Source organism: Lepidochelys olivacea (genome assembly GCF_965140295.1).
Source record: "Lepidochelys olivacea isolate rLepOli2 genome assembly, chromosome: 1".
Classification (NCBI taxonomy): Eukaryota; Metazoa; Chordata; order Testudines; family Cheloniidae; genus Lepidochelys; species Lepidochelys olivacea.
The window spans coordinates 117,434,063-117,453,488 of NC_140411.1; the positions used below are offsets into that span (position 1 = coordinate 117,434,063).

At 41.6% G+C, this 19,426-nt stretch overlaps 1 protein-coding gene across 1 annotated transcript in view; it reads right to left on the bottom strand.

Moving 5' to 3' along the window:
• The window catches only part of LOC311530114 (uncharacterized protein), a 289,301-nt gene extending 270,722 nt beyond the window's left edge, over window positions 1-18,579 (bottom strand). Inside the window, exons 1-3 of the mRNA XM_084646494.1 lie at window positions 18,468-18,579; window positions 18,070-18,107; window positions 17,382-17,459 (exon numbers count right to left, since the gene is read on the bottom strand). The gene's annotated coding sequence lies outside the window, so the exon portion shown is untranslated. The remainder of the gene's footprint in view (window positions 1-17,381; window positions 17,460-18,069; window positions 18,108-18,467) is intronic.
• Between the last annotated feature and the right edge of the window lie 847 nt (window positions 18,580-19,426).

The following is a 19,426-nucleotide window of genomic DNA, read 5'->3' on the forward strand; positions in this document are numbered from 1 at the left end:
AGGCTTCCGATAGCTTCTGCAGCTTTGACTTAAAGTAATCCCAGGCCTCCTCTTCCTTTAGATCCATAAATTCTTCAGTTCAATCCACTTCCCTAACTAATTTTCTTAATTTTTGAAAGTCAGCCCTTTTGAAATCAAAAACCCTAGTCGCAGATTTATTTTTGTTTATACTTCCGTTCAGTTTGAACTGAATTAGCTCATGATCACTTGAACCAAGGTTGTCCCCTACAACCATTTCTTCTATGAGGTCCTCACTACTCACCAAAACCAAATCTAAAATGGCATCCCCTCTAGTTGATTCAGCAACTACTTGATGAAGGAATCCATCAGCTATTGCATCTAGGAAAATCTGAGCCCTATTATTATTACTAGCACTTGTCCTCCAGTCTATATCTGGGAAGTTAAAGTCTCCCATGATCACGCAGTTTCCATTAGTATTTACTTCATTAAGAACATTAAAGAAGGCTCTATCCATATCCAAATCAGATCCGGGTGGTCTAGAGCACACCCCAAGCACTATCCCAGGGGAGGATCTAGCAGTTTTCTTCCCCAATGTGATTTTTGCCCAGACGGACTCTGTCTTATCTATTCCATCACTTCTTATTTCTTTACATTTTACCTCATCATTGATATACAATGCTACTCCACCACCTTTGCTTCTGTCTTTCCGAAACAGCACATACCCTTCAATAGCTGTACTCCAGTCATGACTACTATTCCACCATGTTTCTGTTATCCCTATAACGGCTGGCTTCACTTCCTGCACCAGTAGCTCTAGTTCCTCCATTTTGTTACCTAGGATCCTCGCATTGGTGTACAAACATCTTAAGTTTTGCTGTTTGGCCTCGCTCACATTATTTACCCAATTAGGTACGGTCATTGTACAGCCACTATGACCTATTAGACTGGTATCCACACCGCCTTTCCTCATTATGTCCATTCCCCTACCCAGGGCTGTATCCTTTCTTACTTTGTTTTCTTCCCTCTCAATGCTAAAATCCGGTGTGGAGATTACGTGGACATCTCCCAACCATCTCCCCCAAATTCCTAGTTTAAAGCTCTCAATCAGTTGTGCCATCCTCCATCCTAGAAGTCTATTTCCTTGCCTACTCAGGTCAAGTCCATCCCGAGAGAACTGTCGTCTGTCCATGAATGCCTCACAGTGGCCATACATCCCAAAGCTCACCTTATAGCACCACTGCCTGAGCCATCTGTAGATGGTCATAATCATGTCACACCTTTGTTGCCCTTCTCTAGGAACAGGCAGAATCCCACTGAAGATCACCTGAGCCTCGATTTCCTTCAGGGTCTTCCCCAGCCTGGCATAGTCTCCCTTGATACGTTCCAGCGAGACTCTACCGGTATCATTTGTTCCCACATGCAGGGTAATCAGTGGATTCTTTCCCGCTCCCTTTAGGATCCTTTTCAACCTCAGGTCTACATCCCATATCTTAGCACCTGGAAGACAGCACGCCCTTTTATTCTCTGGATCAGCTCTCGTTACAAGCCTGTCTATTCTTCTCAGTAAGGAGTCCCCAATCATGTAGACCTGCCTTTTCCTGGTCATGGTGCTATTCGCCAGTCTATCCCCTGTTCCCTCTGCCTGCAAGTTCTTTCCATTTCTATTCTCCCTTTTAATCCTCTTCAACCCATCCTGTATCCTCCTGGGGCTCATAATTGGTGTAGTCTCCATTGACTCTTCCCCTTTTCCTATAGGACTAGCTGCTCTTCTCTTCTTCCTTGCCCTTCCACCTTCAGTGACCACCTGCTGAGCCCCTTCTTCATTTTCCAACTCTGCAAACCTGTTCTTGAGCTCTATTCTCCTTCACTAGCCCATCTTTTCCTCTGCCTGGTTCTCTTAGTCACATGCTTCCACTGTCCATTTTCTTCACCCATAAGTCTCCTCTCAGAATTCCTCAGTCCTGCTTCCATCTGCAAGTCTGAGCTTTTCCCTTCAGCTGCCTCATGTCTTTGCTCCATCATCTGCTTGAACCCCCTTCTAAACTCAACCAGATTTTCCATCTGCATCTCCAATCCTAGGATCTTCTCTTCCATCAGCTCTATCAGACAGCACTTCATGCAGACAAAACTCTTTCCAGGTACCCCCTCCAGGATCATGTACATTCCACAGCTTCCACATCCAGTCATCTTCATTGTGTCTTTCACTACATGGGTCACTCCCACTGCTGCCTCTGTATCCTGTCATAGCCTTCCCACCTCAATCCTTCTCCTCCAACAGAACTCCCACTGAAACTCCCCTGTTTACAGCTCTGTTTGCTGGCTCCTGTGCTGCAGCAGCTGTCTGTGCTGCTGCCTGACTGGCTGGCTACCTTTATAGGACCCCTTCTCCTCCAACAGAACTCCCACTCCATTCAGCAGACTAAAGCAGTTTCTTACAGAAAGGATGCCACCTTGCCTGCAGTGAAAGTTGTATAACATACACATTCTGCCTGCTGGCACGTATGGTGCTGAAATTTGGACACCGCCAAAGGAAATGAAAAATTGCTTGAAGATAAGGCAAAGAAGAGAGGCGAAGGCAATGCTTGGTATCACATTGGAGGACATGAGAACTGACATGTAGAGTTGGCAACAAAGATTTTATGTCATCAACAATACAAAGAGTAGGTAGAAGAAGCTCACTGGCCTGCTCACTAGGTGGGGGATGGAAGATATTCAAAAATGGTTTTTAAATGACTGTTCATAGATTACAAATGAAGCAGAAGCCAGCGGTGAGTTACATGGCGAGATGAGCTGACAAAGTTGCTGGGATGAGAATGGTGCAAAATCGAAATAATGGTGCTTTATGAAGGAGGCCTTTGTCCAGCAGTGGACTGACAACGACTGACTGACTGACAGACAGACAGACAGACAGAAGTCCCTAGAGGCCCCAGTCAGGGATTGAAGCCCCATTGCGCTAGACACTGAGGAGCTGTGCACACAGCAGTAAGAGGAGGACTGAAGTTTCTACTAGTGTTGTTGGAAACACTACTTCTTAAGGAGAAACCTGACGAAGACTCAGCAAAGTCCCTACAATATGTGCCCAGGAAATTGTAATTGCATCTTGTGTGTTATTATTTAGCTGTAAGATTTATAAACTATAACAATCAACTATAAGCACTACAGAGATGTCTGCTCTAAGTGTTGTTTTAGCACAGATTCGTTTTTGTAGGTGAGTTTAGCAGAAAGCTTGGGAACTAGTGAAACTATAATAAAGAAACTAGGGCACTTCAATAAAAAACTTGGTATGTGTAGAAGTGAGTAAGAAAAGTGAAAAGTACAGAGGCTTACCTATGTACATAATTGAGCTAAAGAGTAAGCCATCATACATTTACCACTTGAGCCTTTTCTCATTGAAGTCAGGTGCAACATTCCCTTGGACATCTATAGGAGAAGGATGAGCCCCTTTAACACCTCATTTAATAGAGATAGAAAATCACATCTATTTTCTATTTGCATTTTGGTTGTGACTTTAACAAAAATGGAAGTGGCAGTGAAATACTGTAACTCACAGACAAATGAAGGATTATTTAATGGATTTATATTTCTTTGTCTTTCTTGGGCTGAGCGGGTAATCTGCGGTTAATAACAGACTCCATTCCCAACATGGGTTATTCCTGTGTACAGGCAAACTCCTTGCCTTTCAAATAAATCACATTTTTTTCCAGTTCTGTAATTGAGAAGATGATTAGAATTGGGGCTAGCCCCTCCCCACCCTATTATGGAATTATAGCAGAAGATTCAGCTATGAAAAATCCATGCATTGCAAAGACTTGCACATATACTGGGATCTGCCAGGGACAAGGGATTTGCAGGATTTCCACAATATTGCCAGCTGTCTCTCTACTGTACTTGGGTAGTATGGGCTTCTGCAGAATAGGTACTGCCTAAGATTCTCTTGACCATAGCTAACCCTGGAACCATGTTCCCATGGAGTTTCGACACTGAGGAGGAAGCAGCAACAACAGGTACTGTAGACTTTGTCTCCACATTCTTTGCCTCTTGAGACCGTTCCACACAGGAATCTCTGGGTGCATATCCCCGCCTTCACCTCCACCACTAGCAGTGGTGGAGGGAAATATAGAAATCAATTTGACTAGTCATCTGGATTTTTCAAATCTTATTTTAATCATTTTCCACCACTTTACAAGACAAACAGCCAAATTCTGAAGCAACATTAAACCCATATCCAAACAATATGCACCTAAAAACAGGTTTGGAGTGATGAAATATATATATATATATATATAACACCAACCAACCAACCCTGGCTTCCTTTTTCAAGAAGACAGTGCATTTGTTAAAAATGATTATAAAATAAATGCTCGTTTTACATAATAGCACAATAATCTGAGCACAACTAAGACAGTAACAGAGATAACGTTTAGTTTGTCTGCTCTCCTTTCCCATCTCATTAATGGTTTTGCCATGGGTTCCTTCTGGTCATCTATTAGTAGAATACACTAATATTCGTTTAATCCCACTACAACCAATTATACATTCCCCTTAACCAATCTCTCTCGCTCTTTGCCTACAGAATTATGTCTAATGAAGTATATCAATATTAAGGATTCAAATGATTGCAGTCCCTGTCTCCATGAAATAATTATAACCAGTAAATATCACACATGTAACACCACAGTGACAACATCCAGAAATTGGGAACAGCATAGTAATGATATTCAAACAGGAATCCAGCACCCCCTCAATCCTAGAACCATTAATAACTGCAGCTGGAACAATTGGCAAAAGGGAAATGAATCATTCCCTTTGACGAGAACAAACCGATAGTAAAGTGTAATAGTTTATTAAACAACTGAGTTTAGGAGTTAAATGACTAAATTACAACTCCACGGGTTTTTTCAAAGTCCTGTCTGATCACAATAATGGATTGTCTGCAAACTTTTATCTTAGCCATCGCCTCTGGAGTTATGCTTTTAAATTATTTAAACATGGTATTAATGAAATATGCAATACTGGTAAAGAAACTACTTTTATCACCACATTTGAAAGACAAAATATATAGTATGCACATTAGAAATATCCACCTTCCAAAGAGCAAGAGCATCCTCCCCTTGTTCCCCTCTTTCCCGCAGCTCCGTCCGTAAAAATTTGCGGAAGTAATTTGATAGCCACAATTGTTGTTGATTCTGACCTGACTTCAAAAAAATCAAAAAAGAAACTTTAAAAAACATCCTGTGCACCTATTGTGTTGCATTATGATCCAGTGTGAATGTCAAAGTACAGCATATTGGAACATATCACTGAAACATGAGACTGAATCACAAACAAAAACATACAAGAATTGAAACTGTGTAGTCAAATATATATATATATCATATTATACACACACAGAAGGGCTGAGTTTGCACAGGGTAATATATTTCTGGCATTTCCTAACTTTTGAGTGCTTGACTTTGCAACCTTAATGTTCTTGTAACATAGGTTAAATATGTTTATACATATATAAATTATCTAGGGCTTTTTTTAAAGGAAATTGATCAAACAGAAATTACATTGTGTGGAACCAAAACTGACTTTCATGTGGGTCATCAATAAGGCTGCAAGTTTGTCATGGAGGTCACGGATTCCATGACTTTCCGTGACCTCCATGACTTCTGCAGCGGCTGGTGCGCCTGGCTCAGGAACAGCTCAGGCAGCCCCTGTGCCAGTCGCACTGGCCACTGCTGGGGCAGTCTCAGGCCATCGCGTTTCCCCCTCACAGCCCAGCAGAATTTGGGTGTGGGAGGGGGCAGAAGGTTGGGGCATGGGATGGGGTGAGGCAGGCTCTGGGTGGCGCTGCTGAATTGGAATTAATTTGCAAACTGGACACCATTAAATTAGGCTTGAATAAAGACTGGGAGTGGATGGGTCATTACGCAAAGTAAAACTATTTCCCCATGCTTATTTTTCCCCCCTACTGTTACTCTCACCTTCTTGTCAAATGTTGGAAATGGGCCATCCTGATTATCACTACAAAAGGTTTTTTTCTCTTGCTGATAATAGCTCACCTTAACTGATCACTCTCGTTTTAGTGGGTATGACAACACCCATTTTTTCATGTTCTCTGTGTATATATATATATACCTTCCTACTGTATTTTCCACTGCTTGCATCCGGTGAAGTGGGTTTTAGCCCACAAAAGCTCATGCTCAAATAAATTTGTTAGTCTTTAAGGTGTCACAAGTCCTCCTCGTTCTTTTTGCTGATACAGACTAACATGGCTACCACTCTGAAGCTTATCTGGGGGGCTCCCTGGAAGTGGTGACCTCCCCCTCACTCAGCTGCTAGGCGGAGGTGTGGCCAGGCAGCTCGGTGCGCTGCCTCCGCCCAGAGTGCTGGCTTCGCAGCTCCCATTGGCCATTGTGGGGCCCCCAGGCAGCTCCCTCCCAAGTTTAAGTCATGGGTATTTTTAGTAAAAGTCATGGACAGGTCACAGTCCGTTAATTTTTGTTTACTGCCCATGACCTGTCCATGACTTTTACTAAAAATACCTGTGACTAAACGTAGCCTTAGTCATCAACATAGTAGAGACCTTTTGAGCCACAGCACAGACCTCTCTGCCACCTGAGCTAGCTGATAGCTGTTGTTGGTTGTCATTCTTCATGTGAACCAGCCAGTAGAGGGAGTTAAGACATTTTATCATTGGGTTTCACAGATATTTGCTGACAACAGAGGAATGTTCAGACCTCTTTCACCCAGGTCCATGTTCTGGAAGGGAGTGTTCTCTGGTGAATAGACACCCACCTGCCCATATCTGTGCTAAGACTGACCCATTTCTTCTGTCCCCTAGCATGCCCTCTCCATCTTATTCTCCAGTCAACCTTGTCATTTGCAAAATGGGGACAAAAATACTTCCCACCTCACGGTTATGTCATAAGGTCTAACTCATTAAGGATTGGAAAGTTCTTTTGGAACCTATAAGGTGTTACAAAAGCAGAAATTATCATATGAAATTCCTGCACAATCAGCAGAGTACATGCAACACAGATAAACACAATTAGTTGTTCAATGCTATATACCTGACCTGGAAAAAGAAACCACGGTCAGCCCCAGTTTCTACAATCTAGAGCACATCAGCTGTACAGGAAGTGAAAACAGAGTAGTTACCAGTGGTGCAAATCAGGAGGGGTTTTGGGGAGGGATGAATGCCGCTTGTTTACCACTCCCACCCCCTGGTTTTTGCACTTGCTCAAAGTTCCATAGGCCACAGCCAGAGTGGCCTTACCGCTTTTATGCAGTGGTCACATACTAATACAGAGGGTGCCGGAACAGTACGAAGTGCCACCCTGCTGCACAGTCACAATGCCACTTACATTTCAAATGCTAAATTTCAGTGAGTGGTGTTGCAATCTGGCGCACAGGGTCGCACAACGCCACTCAGATCTGCCCCAGTTGCCCCTCCATCCATACAGGTGGGCAGCCAGGCCAAATGAAGTTGCGACGTGGTGCATAAGCAGTTTGTTCCTGTATGGTGGAGCGCAGGGGAGTCTGCCAAGAACTTGACTCCTGCCACCACTAAGTCATGCATTGGGTGGGTAAGAGACGGAGAGACTCCCTGGCTGAGGGAGACCGGGGGGCCTGCTGGGAGTTGTGGGATGGGAACTTGTTCTAGTCCCCTGCTGGGGGGATGGGAATTTGCTTAGCCTCTCAAGAAATAACTGAATTGGCACCACTGCTCATTTGTCTGAGGGCTCGAGAGAGAAGGCATTTCATACGAGCATCCCATTACTGAAACACCCATTCAAGATGATCTTCCAACAGTAGTCACCCAGACTCTGACTTTGGTAGCCAATAACCTACAGATGAAAGATTCCCGGTGTTCTGAATAGGAAGAGAGTTGAGAAATGAGCTCCTCTCTTTCTCAGGAAATTTCTTCTCTGCAGTAGTCAGGCCGGCAAGATCAGATCCCCAGGATCATCTTCTTTCCACCTCCCAAATTCTGAAGAGAAATCTTCAGAGGAGGCTGGGGAATCAGGATGCTTCTGAGCTGAAACTGAGCTACTGCTTGAGGTCAGAGAGGGGAGTGACATGCAGTTTCAGAGACACAGGTGTGGCCTTTGCAGGAGGAAGCCAAATGTGACTGGAAAGTGTGGTCTCGGTGAGGCTGGGGAAGCAGGCAGTTAGCAGGCACCAGAGGAGTTAAGGGTGAATAAAAAGGAAGACCACTGAAATTCAGAAGAGAGTGCTGTGACAGGCTGGCTACTGAGAGCACTACAGAAAGCTCTCTGCTGTGAGAGGGACAGCAGAAAGTGGAAGGAAAGTTGCCAGGATAGGAGTCAGGAGGGGAGATGTACCCCACCTGGAAGTGCTGGCTCCTGTGCTCAATGTTTGGACAGGGGAGGCAAAGGCTCCAAAGCTAGAAAAGGGCTTAGGAGGGGTGCCCAGGTGGAGGGTTGGCTAACGGGTGCTTCCGCCAGGGCCTTGGTTTACATCTCATCTGATAGACCCACACACAGAAAGGTGCAGAATGCCTATTTTATGTCTTGCACTGAGCAAGCCTAGGCCAGGGAGGTAATTTCAAATGTGAATCACCTTTGAGTCTTGGGAGGAATCCAGGTTTGCCTGGGGAAATCACTGAAGTCAGGATGGGGGGCATGGTTTCTTTTTTTAATATAGGGGCTTTCTGCTGAGCTTGATTAGGAAAGAAAACCTTGAACAGGGGGAGGGGAGGAGACAGAAAAGCACTTAAAAAGGGTCTGGATAGCAGAAAAGTATAGGTATATCCCTGGAGAGACTGGGTGGCTGCTGAGAAGCTGTTGAGAAGGCAGGTTGTCTGGAGAGACAATGTTTGAAGAAAGGAGCAATGCAGGGGAGATCCTTGTTGATTCCACATCAGCAGATTGAACTCCTGAGCAGGCAGACAAGCCCACTCCTCCTACACAGGTGGCATATTAATGGATCCTCCAGTATGAAATATCAGAGAAGTAGAAATACATTCTAGCTCCTAGGGTCCCGCCTTAATAAGAGCACACTAGTTGTCAGGTGCTCTTCTTGTTTTGTTCATGAAAGGACTGAAGCAGAACCAGTCCCTGTCTAGGCCACTCCCTCTGCAGAAGGTAATGCCAGACCCACACATGAGGTGGCTTCTCAGGTCTCCCCGAATAAGTGTTCCCTTGCTCTTAATAGGAAACTCTGTTACAGAACATGAAGCTCTGTCTGCCACATCTTCCTCCTTGGGGAGGGAGGACGGCCTGAAACTCTAGACTTCTCAACTTTTTCCTTATTTTCTTCCTTAGATGACCAAGAACAAACAGGAGAAACAGGATTCACAAACATAGAAAAGGAAGGAGGATGACCGATGAAAGGACTCTGTGACTCCACCAGGAGGCAAAGTAAACCAGAGTGAGGAGGTCTGGTGGAAGCATTTATGTTGCTGTTCCTTTGGCCTGAGCAGATAGCCCATATTTGGAGCCTTGAAAGATTGCTTCAGTTAGGAGGAGACATGGATGATACAAGGCAGGTATATTCTTTGGTGCAATATTGTTATCTCTTTTTTTGGTATTAAAATGTTCAAAGTCCTGTTTCCCTGAACACAGTGGAAACAAAGATCAATGGGTAGTTTCCTTGCTCGCAATTTTCAAGTCTGCCCCTTCAGTCAGTCCCGTGCCCCAGAGAGCTCTGTCTCTGCTTCCTCTCAGCGTCATGCTCACGACTGAGGCCATGTCTACACTTACAAGCTTACAGCATCACAGCTGTACCGATATAGCTGTGCCGCTGTAAGATCGCTCATGTAGCTGCGTTATGCCAATGGGAGAGAGAGTTCTCCTGTAGACGTAATAAAACCAGCTCAGTGAGCAGTGGTAGCTATCATGGTGGGAGAACGTCTCCTGCTGACATAGCACAGTGCACACAAGTGCTTATGTTGGCAAAATTTCTGTTGTTGGGGATGGGGAGGGGGTTCACACTCCTGAGTGACAAAAGTTTTACTGACATAAGTGCCAGTGTAGACATAACCTGAGTCTCTAGCTGTCTGCTAGATTTCTGCCTTTCACACAAACACAGCTTGCTAAACAATCCTCAACCTCTGCATTTGCAATCAGGGAACCTCTCAGCCCTTAGCTTACGGTCAGGCCTTGCCATTTAGCCCATTTCTTGGACAGTAGCTTTTATTGTTTCCAGCTACCTCATTATATAAAGAGGTTAATTGCACCTTCTATTTAGCCAGAAAGAAGGGCGCTTAGCACACACATTGGCGTTAACTGGGTCTGTGATAGTCTAAACATCACAGACTCACTTGATGGCAGCCATTAGTACCTATTAGCACAATAATATATTCAGTGGAGAGAATTCAGAAGTTCTGAGTCTTCTGGCTTCCCAATGGCACCATAATGTCATCTGTCCCTTAATCCACTGTTTTAGGAAAGGAGAAGAGAGAGACGTATGGACAAAGAAGGTTTGGGGCCAGAGTATTGACAATCGCTGAGAATACCTCCTGTTTTGAGTTCATAGAGTGTTTTGGGTCACTGAGATGTACCCATTTCTTTAACTCAGGCCAGTCCTTGCACATTAATAATGTCAGTTGGAAGAAGAAAAGTGTGATGTTCCACCTCTGCTCTCCCCAGCTTCATCTTGTCCTTCAAAAGTTGTAAAATGACATGCAAAGGTTAAAATAACAAATTACAAAGGAATTGCAAAGTCGCAACTAATACATATTACACATTATTCCCTGAAAAGCTCTATGTTAGTTACTAAACAACATAGTTAATATAGTTAGAAATAAACAATTCCAAAGGTTTAAATACACTAACAAACTTACAGAATCACAAATCAATGCACATCAGGATACCAAGCAGATCAATTATTCATAACAATCTTTTTCTAAGCTGCCAACATATTACACCATGAGAAAACATATATAACTCGGATGTACTCTGGTATTATATTCCTTTCATAACCATGCCATACATTTAATGAACAATATACACAGGATACCTGAACACCTTGATGTACGGCAAGGGGGAACGCAATTCCCCTTCCACTGCTAGAGCTGAGGGGGAGCTCCTTCTCCTATGGCTGGTTGGCGGGAATATCAGTCCCTCACAGCTTCTCATATTGTTTCAATTGTAACTTCAATTGTAACTATAAACCACTGTATCCGACCACACATTTTCATTACAAAGCAAGAGGGCAAAGTTAAGACTGAGAGTGGCGGTGATAGTGAGAGACGCAGGGTTTTATAATCCAGGGGGGAACAGGGTGTTAATTTCCAGGCACTCAAACATGGTTTTAAAAGCGTGTAGAATTTTTGCACAGAAAGTATAACGTTGGCTTGGGATGCCAGCTAGACTCCACTAAAATATACTTTCAACTTATACTGTTGCTATATTAAGGACAGATTTTGTTTGTGATGATTATAGATGTATACATTTATTTCAAGATGAGCTTGAAAAATGTCAGAATTGGTTCCTTACTAGCTATGGGCAGTAGGAAAGGGGGGAAGGTAAAAGAGGGGGTTGCTCTGTCTCTTTAGGATCAACAGGTATAGAAGGTGTGGGGTACAGGGACATTGTAAATTCCATTCCAGTACTGAATAGCATATGGCTACTAATCGTTTCTTCCAAGAAAACTGGAGTTTTCTTTTGAAACAAAGGTGTTTGTTATATGACTATCTGGTTTTGGATTACCTAGTTGAGAAGATTGGCCTGGGGAAACTATTGAGCTAAATGCTGAGTCTGGATGAGGCGATGTATGGAGGTACCTGTAGGAGTACTGTCTACATTATAAAAAGAGGGGTTGCCCACTATATTATATTTAACAGGTATTTTGTTGTTCACCTGTGGAAAACTTATTTAGTAAAAGCTGTTGCCAGTGATCTTTAAAACAAGAAGGTGAGTTTCTGTATTTATTTCGTGACATCCAAGTAGTAGACCCATTATGGTCTTTCCATTAAGTGCACCTTAAAAACACTGACATAATGTTTCCATGTCTTTGGCAATCTCAGCTTTCCTACACTTCCAAACAATCCTCTTTTCCCCTGTATTTTGTATACAGTAACTTCTCCATCTCCCCCACAAAAATCCATCCTAAAATCCTCAACAGAAATGTGTGGACAAAAATTTCTATTAAAATAACATGGCAGGCCTAACTGACAAAACCAGAAATTCAGAGTTAAGATTGAAACTCCGTACTTAACACACCCTGTTGTGCTTTGTTGCATTTTAATAAGTGTTCATCTGACCCTTTGCCAGTTAATTGTAGGGATCTTCAGAATTTCGTTCTAGGCCCCTTGCTTTTTGATACCAATATGCTTCTTTCACGTCTATTTTAGGCACCTTCAGGTGAGTTATCATTGCTAACCTCCTAACACCCAGATCTATTTTGCTCTTTTAGCTGATCTTACTGAAGAAGCATTAGTCTTTTCATCTTACTAAAGTGCAAATTGGGATCTCACAGAATCTTTTAAAAATGAATGCCGTTAGAAATGAGAAAGACTACAAAATTAGATAGATTCCCTAAAACCTGCTGCTTTGGGTTTTTAGTTCCATTAGTTGGAAATGAGACTGTCACTTACAATACTGCCAGCAATTTGGGGCACTTAATGGATTGAGTTAGCTGTATTCTTGCTCTTTTACCACTTACTTATTTGGAGCTTAATCCTGCTCACAACTGATCCCATGGTGAGGGTCCACAGTAACTACGCAGTCCACCTAGTTACCACAGCTCTGGAGGCTACTTGTAGATCTTGGGAGGAGAGAGAAACTCTTTCCAGCATGAGACAGCTTATGTGGCTGCCTAGTTCTCTCTCAGGGATTGGAGCCTGTGACTCTGCTCCACTTGATTTCGATATAGGAAGATCAGAGGAACACCGAACATGTTGTAACTCTGCCTCCCACACTACCCCTTTTGCAGATTTTCTAAGAGCCTCCCCGTTATTAAATCGTCAACAGAGGGGCACAGCCTATGTGTCCAAGATTATAGAAAATTTTAATTCAGCACTGGAGAAAAGAACCTGTAAGAGAGCATGACAAGTCAGATGTTTCCTGCTGCCACTGTTGCTACCCTCTCCAGCAGGGAGAAGAATTCATGCCTTAGTCCTGAAACAAACAAGGGGAGAAGGAACCTCCTCTTCTAAAGTTAATCCTGTCACGTGGAAAGAGAAAAGTTACCCTGCCTTGGCATCATCAAATTAAGGGAACTCAAAAAGGAAATAATGGCAGGAAGGGAAAAGAGTCACAAAAAGAAGAAAGCTGGGGACTTTCAGAGGGTTACAGGAAGAGATGGGTGCCCTCCAGCACATCAAGAAAATAGAGAGGGTCTTCAAAATGTTTACTGACATTTTAGATAAACTGGATTTTTATGCTCATTTGAACTGATCCTCTGAATCTTCTGAGGTTTGTCCATCACTAATGGAAATCTAGTGAACAGTATGTTACTAATGGCATTTCCCATTGAATGCAAATGATTCAAAAAAGTTTTTTTGAGAATTTTTCTTAGGCAGCTGGGAGAGGGAAAGAGTTTGAAAAATAAAGAAAATTATATATCACAAGTAACCAGTTGCAATACATTCTCAGGGGCTAACTGATCACTATATTTGGGGTTGGGAAGGAATTTTCCCTCAGGTCAGATGGGGGGTAAGGGAGTTCACCTTCTCTGAAACATGGGGTATGGGTCCCCGCAGGTTTAAATTAGTGTAAATGGTGAATTCTCTGTAACTTGAAATCTTTAACTATGATTTGAGGACTTAAGGAACTCAGCCAGAGGTTAGGGGTCTATTTTAGGAGTGGGTGAGTGAGGTTCTGTGGCCTGCAATGTGCAGGAGGTCAGACTAGATTATCATGATGGTCCCTTCTGACCTTAAATTCTGAGTCTATGAGCAAATGTATTCTCACTGTGATGACATAAAGATGTTATAGGCTAATTCCATCTTCCCTACCCCCACTTAGTGAATGGGAGGCAGCTTTTATGCCAGTACAGTCTATTTCTATACTGTATAGACTGACATTCATTAGTAATTTCCCCCAGTATTTTATAGATCAAAATTGATTTTGTAACAAAAATAGAAAAAGCTATAATGAGTTAACTGATAAACATTTATTTGTTCAAAAATCATTAAAGTATTGACATGTTTCTATGCACTAACACGTTAGACAACTTGTTTTTTGTTTGAGCCAAGTCTTTCAACACTTGTCTTCTCAAAACTGCAAACTTCCCCTGTTCTTTGAACATCGCACAAACTGTACTTAATAGAAACAGTATCCCTGAGTGTAGCTCTGGTCTGATAAGGTCATCCCAATGGTGAATTTTCCATAGGAGTGTATGTTACAAATAACAGGATTTTCTGGTCACTTTTTCCCCCCTGCTGATTCCAAGCTTCCTCCTCTGCACAGGAAATATTAGATTTCCAAGGTAGGTGCTGGGCTAAGCTGTTTGGTTCTGCCTCTACTCCTAAACAATGTAAATGCCTGCCAGTGAGTTCTGCTTCTTTAGCTCTGGTCCAAAGCCGGTTTTCTGTTTATATTCAGCCATTTGATCAGGTGCATAGATAGATTTTTTAGATTTTCTTTTAAAACTAGGGTCATAATGGAGGGTCACTCATTTATTTTACAAGCAAAAAGCCAACTTTTTGGAAGCCATGAACTTTGCCATATCCATATTAAATGTTTAAATTCATTCTAATGTGCAGTGGCCCCAGTAAACCTCAGCAGCAGGTCCATGATGAAGTTGACTATTTTTTTAAAAGCTACATTTTTAGTATTTGCTCTTGTTTTTTTAAGAGATTGGTTAAAAATAAAGCAAACCAAACAACTTCCACTCCTCATCACTGTCAGACTACCCTTGCATGGTGGCTGACAGAACACGTCACTTTCCTCAAATTCTTATTGAATGGCTTTCGGTATGTAATTTTGCAGCATCTGCTACCAGTCAATTGCTGTGAACTCTTTTACATGGATGTTGGTCAGATCAGGACTGTAAAATAGGAACATGAGGGTGGGGAATCTGAGCAGAGTGGCAACCAGCCATGAGGGTATTCTGGTAGTGCATTCCGCTGGAAAATTCTTGACTTTTTCAGAAGCTTGGTTGACTAGTGTGTGTCTTGGTGAGGCTGAGATCTATGCTCTGTACGGAAGTGTGATTTTGCAGCACATTTAGGCCCCAATCCTGCAATTGAATCTGCACGCATGGACCATTGCACCCATCCAGCATCCCACTGACATCAGTAGGTCTCCATGTGGCTGTAAGCATCTGCCTATGTGAATTCAATTGCACAATCACTTCAAATATGATTCAGTTGGCAGGTTACTGACAGTGTCCAATGGGTTATGGCTCAGTAAATCTGCAAAGTGTGCACAGTAGAGACCCATACACCCTTCACAATATGGGTTCTCATGTCTTCCACAAGGTCACAGCAACTACATCTATTTCATGAGCTACAACCATTGAGCAGAACCTGGGGTCCCCTCTGGTCATTATGACTATATATATTCCAGGCGATACACTATTGTACGGCTACTATGAATATATACTCTTCATACTATATACACTACAACCATATCTCCTTCAAAGCACCACACATAATGAAAGTAAACTCACTTCTGATCTACACCACTGTGTAAATTAAAAAGAGTTAAATATCCACTTAAATTCTGTATTCCATTCCCAGTCTTCTGGTTTGTAGCAAGTTCTCTGTGAAAGAGCCTTCAGGTTAACTCCTGCGGATCCTGTGCAACGGTCTGCCTCACCTTAGTCAAGTCACTTCCCCGAAAATGCAATGTGTTAGTAAGAGAGCTATATACAGGTAGAGTCTACTTCTTTTCTTGGGAATCCTGTGCTGCTAGAAACAGCTGATGATATATTTCGGGCCTGATTCCTCTCTCAGTTACACTAATGTAAATCAGAAGAAACTCCACTGAAGTCAGCTGAGTGCAACCTTATACAAGTGGCATAACTGAGAGAAGAATCAGGGCCTTTGTTTCCGGCTAGTGCCTTTAGCGTTTTTCATTTTGCTACTATGATTCCTAGAGAAATAGGTATAAAATAAACCTCCAACACACAGAACCACTTCATTTACTGATCCTCATTCTGTAACCACAGTTACTAAGGAAATAAGTGTGAGGTCTACCTCCAGCATGTAGGACATAGGGACAATGCATGCATTCATTTCTAGTTAAATACAAAAGGTATGTCATTAATAAAGAGTAATCAACTATATTAAGGAGTATACTGGGGATTAGCTGCCTTTGCTCCAACAAAGTACACACTACTTTTATATATATATATATATATATATATATATATATATATATAAAATACCCTCACCTCCCTTGAAGTCAACATTTCTGTCACAATTTTTAAAGTATTTTACATCTAAAATGCTGCAGATTTCCAGAGGAGCCCCTATGTATAGGCCTATATCAATTCAATCTGAAATGCTACAACTGACATAGTATAAAATATCCCTGATGCGACAAAAAGCCTCGTGTGATTGTCAATTCTGACATGAAGGAATTAGCATACACTGCAACACAGCACCCAGAGTTTTGCCGTCTTTAAAATTTATATTTAACCACGAAATCAAACAGTGCTCAATGTAAACATGTAGTTGATTTTTATAAACTGTGATTAGATACAAAGTTAGCAACTTGGAAAACAGCACGATGATACCAAGGGGGAGTAGCAGGGGGATTAGAAATACTGAGAAATCACAAAATATTTCCCATTTTATCAATTTAAAAACTGTCATTCTTCTACAGAAATACCATTTCTGTTATTTTCTTAATACGTCACTTTTGTAAAAAGGGAATGTGGCATTATTACAGATAACTTGACTTCTTTAAAAGTATTCCCAAACCTCATTTCCCTTTGAAAATTTCTCTGAATGACAAAGTACACAGGGCCAAATCCTGCCCTCTGTTACATTTAGGCAACCCATTTCAGTTCAGTAGGATTGCATGGTTGCAGCTCAGACTAGAGTTTGGCCCACATTATATGTACAGAAGTGATCAGGGAGCAAACACGTTTTCATTCAACTCTCCCTCCAAACTGTCAGTTGGACAAAAAAACCCCAAAACAATTGTTATATTTTGAAAGAAAAAGAAGTGAGTCTTTTAGTCACAAAACTCAGCAGTAAGAGGATATAAAGAGTGATGCCAAGAGCCTTTCCTAGTAGCCATTCCAAACAAGTCAGAAACTGAAACAAGAACTGGGTCATAAGATGAAAGCATTGTATACGCAGTAACATGGAAGAGCTAGAAATACAACTTGTCAGCCCTACACAAAGTATGTTATAATCTTACCTAGGGATTTCATGGAACACATTATTACTATTAATCTTACCTACCACAAAGGGATGCTGTGCATTCTAGTAAGTTAACTTTTGCATAGGACTTTGAAGAGGTAAAACTCTGTATAATGTCAGTGTTATGTATTATTGTATACTTTACCTTTGTCTTTTTTGGTTAAACTTTAGAGACAGAATCCTTCTATTTGCTTCATTCAGTGTTATAATTATATGCACATTGCTGTAAAGAGATACATTAATCAGGGTAAAAATTGCACTTCAACTGAGATAAATGTCATCCTAAAATTTAAACAAACTTTTTTTCTCTGTAAAATATTTATATTTAAGGGACAGCATAGATTTGTCAGAAGAACGACGTGCTTGAAAACTGAGTTCATGCCATAGCTAGACCTCTAAGTATCCTGCCATGATATTGGAAGCTCTTTCAGAGTGTAAAACAGCAGGTTGTTTCCCTGATTGCCAATACCTATTCCAAAAGATGGGGCAGAGGCAGTAACGGGCATTTTGTACAATTTCTTCTGGAATGTGAGCTGGCTGCAGATGAACACTAATATTTAGTCAGAGACATATTTACTGATATTTTTTTCAGCCAACCATCACAATATACTATAAAACATATGAAGACGGCAGAACAGTTAGGCACATTCTGAAGAGTGCTTTTATTTTTTACCCTAACTGTAATGGGTGATTGCTTTTCTGCCTAAACAGCTCAAAAGGGCTATGAAAACTAAAGTCCTTAAAAGCTGTTAAATGCTTCTTCAGCTTTACAATAAAATTCTGCATTACAAATCTTCTGGTAAAATCTCTGGAGCGTTACAAGCAGTACTTACATAATTTTCCGTTAAGTCAGTGTTTGTATATTCAACACCTAGAAAATAAGGAAAGTGAATGTGGGTAATGAAAAAAACAACATCCCTCCCCCTCACCAACTCCAATCCCTCCCCTCCCACCCCCCACGTACACCTAAGAGGCAGGAGGGAAAAAAAACCCAAACAAAAACCCTCAAACAGCCATGCAGCTATTAAACATATGCCAAAGTAAACAATACTGTTAGGGTCTACCATAGCTTTGCCCTGCAGGTAGACGGCAGGCGGCACAGAAGGAAAGCAAATGGAAAGGAAAAGAGAAAGACAGTACAGGATGTGGATGAGATGCCGAGCCCTGAGAGCATGAACGGCCTGATTGTGATACTCAAGTCACACCATCAGCCATGCAAAACAGGACATACCTTTCTGGCTTGCTGGTTCTGTCGGCTGAAACAAAGCAGTCCCATTCTCAGCGGGAGGCCAAATCAAAATGAAATTTTATTTAGTCTGCACTGTCCCCAGATTGGGTTTCAGAACGACTGCTTTAGGAGATAGCATGGATGTGGGTGATGCATGCTTTGCATATGAAACTGCAGTAGAAAAAAAAATCTACATAATCAAAAAAATCTGTGCTGTGTGTATGGCAAAAAATCCTGGACGTTAGTGATTCAGTGACAATGGAGGTTTTCTGAAATGACCTTTCTGAAAAAAAATACACTTTTCTCTCCAAAACAATATTTTCAATAAATACATAATAGGTCATTTTACATATAATTATTCAGAAGCTGCTTTGAGTGACTTAAACACGATCAACATTTATCTTATTGTTTTTTAAAAATGCATTCGAATTCTTGTTTGAAAAACAAATACAGAGAAAATATACATCTAAAGAGTATTTTTGTGTCTTACAGTGACAGGTTTTGTACCTCAGAGTCCTTTACAAATTTAATGTTTTGTTTAACTCCCTTCTTACTACAGCATCCAAGGAAAGGCCTAGAAAAAACATCTGCTTTATGTACCACTAATCTAATGCATGCCACTTTGCACTTTCAAGGAAGGAGCCATTTATTTAATTACACTCTTAATTTTGCAGACTATTAATATATATAAAAATCATCAAATGATCTCAAAATGTTTGCATTAGAAGTTAGAAATAACTTATGAAGACAAGGAATAGTCTGCAGAATATGCAGGATATATACCATGTAATGCCTTTGTTGTCAGTTATGCTGCAAATGAGATTTTCAAATAGGATTTGCAGACGCAGGGCAGCGATCAACACAGTGTAACAACAAGGAAAGAGAAGTTGCACACAGTAGTCTGTGAAAAAAGGGGCAGAATGTAGCCTGTTTGTAAATACATATTACTATCCTAATTAAAC